This window comes from Eubalaena glacialis, chromosome 11 (assembly GCF_028564815.1).
Source record: "Eubalaena glacialis isolate mEubGla1 chromosome 11, mEubGla1.1.hap2.+ XY, whole genome shotgun sequence".
NCBI classification, from domain to species: Eukaryota; Metazoa; Chordata; class Mammalia; order Artiodactyla; family Balaenidae; genus Eubalaena; species Eubalaena glacialis.
In genome coordinates, this window is record NC_083726.1 from 73930783 (window position 1) to 73935440 (window position 4658).

Consider the following 4658-nt stretch of genomic DNA (forward strand, 5'->3'; position numbering starts at 1 on the left):
CTGAACCAGGAAGAAATAGAAAATATGAACAGACCAATCACAAGCACTGAAATTGAAACTGTGATTAAAAATCTTCCAACACACAAAAGCCCAGGACCAGATGGCTTCACAGGCGAATTCTATCAAACATTTAGAGAAGAGCTAACACCTATCCTTCTCAAACTCTTCCAAAATATTGCAGAGGGAGGAACACTCCCAAACTCATTCTACGAGGCCACCATCACCCTGATACCAAAACCAGGCAAAGATGTCACAAAGAAAGAAAACTACAGGCCAATATCACTGATGAACATAGATGCAAAAATCCTCAACAAAATACTAGCAAACAGAATCCAACAGCACATTAAAAGGATCATACACCATGATCAAGTGGGGTTTATTCCAGGAATGCAAGGATTCTTCAATATACGCAAATCAATCAACGTGATACATCATATTAACAAATTGAAGGAGAAAAACCATATGATCATCTCAATAGATGCAGAGAAAGCTTTCGATAAAATCCAACACCCATTTATGATAAAAGTCCTGCAGAAAGTAGGCATAGAGGGAACTTTCCTCAACATAATAAAGGCCGTATATGACAAACCCACAGCCAACATTGTCCTCAATGGTGAAAAACTGAAACCATTTCCACTAAGATCAGGAACAAGACAAGGTTGCCCACTCTCACCACTATTATTCAACATAGTTTTGGAAGTGTTAGCCACAGCAATCAGAGACGAAAAAGAAATAAAAGGAATCCAAATCGGAAAAGAAGAAGTAAAGCTGTCACTGTTTGCAGATGACATGATACTATACATAGAGAATCCAAAAGATGCTACCAGAAAACTACTAGAGCTAATCAATGAATTTGGTAAAGTAGCAGGATACAAAATTAATGCACAGAAATCTCTTGCATTCCTGTATACTAATGATGAAAAATCTGAAAGTGAAATTAAGAAAACACTCCCGTTTACCATTGCAACAAAAAGAATAAAATACCTAGGAATAAACCTTCCTAAGGAGACAAAAGACCTGTATGCAGAAAATTATAGGACACTGATGAAAGAAATTAAAGATGATACAAATAGATGGAGAGATATACCATGTTTTTGGATTGGAAGAATAAACATTGTGAAAATGACTCTGCTACCCAAAGCAATCTACAGATTCAATGCAATCCCTATCAAACTACCACTGGCATTTTTCACAGAACTAGAACAAAAAATTTCACAATTTGTATGGAAACACAAAAGACCCCGAATAGCCAAAGCAATCTTGAGAAGGAAAAATGGAGCTGGAGGAATCAGGCTCCCTGACTTCAGACTATATTACAAAGCTACAGTAATCAAGACAGTTTGGTACTGGCACAAAAACAGAAATATAGATCAATGGAACAGGATAGAAAGCCCAGAGATAAGCCCACGCACATATGGTCACCTTATCTTTGATAAAGGAGGCAAGCATATACAGTGGAGAAAAGACAGCCTCTTCAATAAGTGGTGCTGGGAAAATTGGACAGGTACATGTAAAAGTATGAAATTAGAACACTCCCTGACACCATACACAAAAATAAACTCAAAATGGATTAAAGACCTAAGTGTAAGGCCAGACACTATCAAACTCTTAGAGGAAAACATAGGCAGAACACTGTATGACATAAGTCACAGCAAGATCCTTTTTGACCCAGGTCCTAGAGAAATGGAAATAAAAACACAAATAAACAAATGGGACCTAATGAAACTTAAAAGCTTTTGCACAGCAAAGGAAACCATAAACAAGACCAAAAGACAACCCTCAGAATGGGAGAAAATATTTGCAAATGAAGCAACTGACAAAGGATTAATCTCCAAGATTTACAAGCAGCTCATGCAGCTCAATAACAAAAAAACAAACAACCCAATCCAAAAATGGGCAGAAGACCTAAATAGACATTTCTCCAAAGAAGAGATACAGATTGCCAACAGACACATGAAAGAATGCTCAACATCATTAATCATTAGAGAAATGCAAATCAAAACTACAATGAGGTATCATCTCACACCGGTCAGAATGGCCATCATCAAAAAATCTAGAAACAATAAATGCTGGAGAGGGTGTGGAGAAAAGGGAACACTCTTGCACTGTTGGTGGGAATGTAAATTGATACAGCCACTATGGAGAACAGTATGGAGGTTCCTTAACAAACTAAAAATAGAACTATCATATGACCCAGCAATCCCACTACTGGGCATATTCCCTGAGAAAACCATAATTCAGAAAGAGTCATGTACCAAAATATTCATTGCAGCTCTGTTTACAATAGCCAGGACATGGAAGCAACCTAGGTGTCCATCATCGGATGAATGGATAAAGAAGATGTGGCACATATATACAATGGAATATTACTCAGCCATAAAAAGAAATGAAATGGAGCTGTTTGTAATGAGGTGGATGGAGTTAGAGTCTGTCATACAGAGTGAAGTAAGTCAGAAAGAGAAAAACAAATACAGTATGCTAACACATATATATGGAATCTAAGGGAAAAAAAAAAAAAGAGGTCATGAAGAACCTAGTGGCAAGATGGGAATAAAGACACAGACCTACTAGAGAATGGACTTGAGGATATGGGGAGGGGGAGGGGTGAGATGTGACAGGGTGAGAGAGTGTCATGGACATATATACACTACCAAATGTAAAATAGATAACTAGTGGGAAGCAGCCGCATAGCACAGGGAGATCAGCTCGGTGCTTTGTGACCACCTAGAGGGGTGGGATAGGGAGGGTGGGAGGGAGGGAGATGCAAGAGGGAAGAGATATGGCAACATATGTATATGTGTAACTGATTCACTTTGTTGTAAAGCAGAAGCTAGCACACCATTGTAAAGCAATTATACTTCAATAAAGATGTTTAAAAAAAAAAAAAAAAAAAAGACACAGACCTACTAGAGAATGGACTTGAGGATATGGGGAGGGGGAGGGGTGAGATGTGACAGGGTGAGAGAGTGTCATGGACATATATACACTACCAAATGTAAAATAGATAACTAGTGGGAAGGAGCCGCATAGCACAGGGAGATCAGCTCGGTGCTTTGTGACCACCTAGAGGGGTGGGATAGGGAGGGTGGGAGGGAGGGAGATGCAAGAGGGAAGAGATATGGCAACATATGTATATGTGTAACTGATTCACTTTGTTGTAAAGCAGAAGCTAGCACACCATTGTAAAGCAATTATACTTCAATAAAGATGTTTAAAAAAAAAAAAAAAAAAAACCACAATGAACCATCACCTCACACCTGTTAAGATGAATATTATTAAAAATAAAATATAAGGGTTGGTAAGATTGTGGAGAAAAGGGAATCCTGATACATTGTTTGTAGGAATGTATCTTGGTATATTCTTTATGGAAAAAAAATGGAGGTTCCTTACAAACTTAATAATATAGCTACCATATGATTCAGTAACCTCACTTCTAGGTATTTAACCAAAGGAATATAAATCAAGATCTTGAAGAGATACCTGTCCTCCCATGTTCATTGCAGCATTATTCACTTTAGCCAAGATATGGAAACAATCTAAATATTCATCAATGGATGAACGGATTAAAAAATGTGATATATAAACACAATGGGATATTATTCAGCCTTAAAAAAGAAGGAAATCCTGCCATTTGTGACAACACAGGTGAACCTGGAGGACATTATGCTAAGGGAAATAAACCAGACACAGAAAGACAAATACTTTATAGTCTTGCTTTTATGTGGAATCTAAAATAGTCAAACCCATAGAAACAAAGAGTAGAACATTAGTTGCTAGGACCTGAAAGGAGGGGAAAATGGGAAGGTGATGGTCAAATGGTACCAATTTACAACTGTGCGAGATAAATAAGTTCTGAAGATCTACTATACAACATTGTACTTCTAGCTAACAATAATGTATTGTAAACTTAAAACTTACTAAGAAGGTAGTTCTTATGTTAAGTGCTCTTACCACACATACCCACAAATGATGATAATAAAGGGGGCAGGAGGAAATGTTGGGAGGTGATGGATATATTTATTTACTTGATGGTGGTGATGGTTTCATAAGTGTACACTTTTCTCCAAATTCATCAAGTTGTATACATTAAATATGCACATTTTTTTTTTTTTTTTTGCAGCTTTATTTGGGTATAATTGACTGGCCTGTAAAGTTTCTGCTGAAAAGTCTGTTCATAATCTTATGGGGGTTCCCTTGTACATAAAAAGTTGCTTTTCTTTTGCTGCTTTTAAGATTCTCTTTTTGTCTTTAACTTTAACAATTTAATTAGAATGTCTGGGTGGAACCTCTTTTGTTCATCTTTTTTGGAAATTTCTGAGCTTCCTGGATCTGGATGTCTGTTTCTTTTCCCATGTTTAGGATAGTTTTCAGCCATGATTTCTTTAAATAAACTGCCCCTTTCTTTCTCTCTCTTCTCCTTCTAGGATCCCTAAAATGTGTGTGTGTATATATATATATATATATATATATATATATATATATTTGTCCTCTTGCTGTTATCCCATAAGTTCCTTAAGCACTCTTCACTCTTTTTTCACCCTTTATTTTCTTTTTGCTTCTCTCATTGAATGAATTCCACTGCCCTGTCCTTGAGTTCGCTGATCTTCTCCTTCACTTGATCTAGTCTGCTGTTGAACCCTTCTATTGAATTTTTTAGT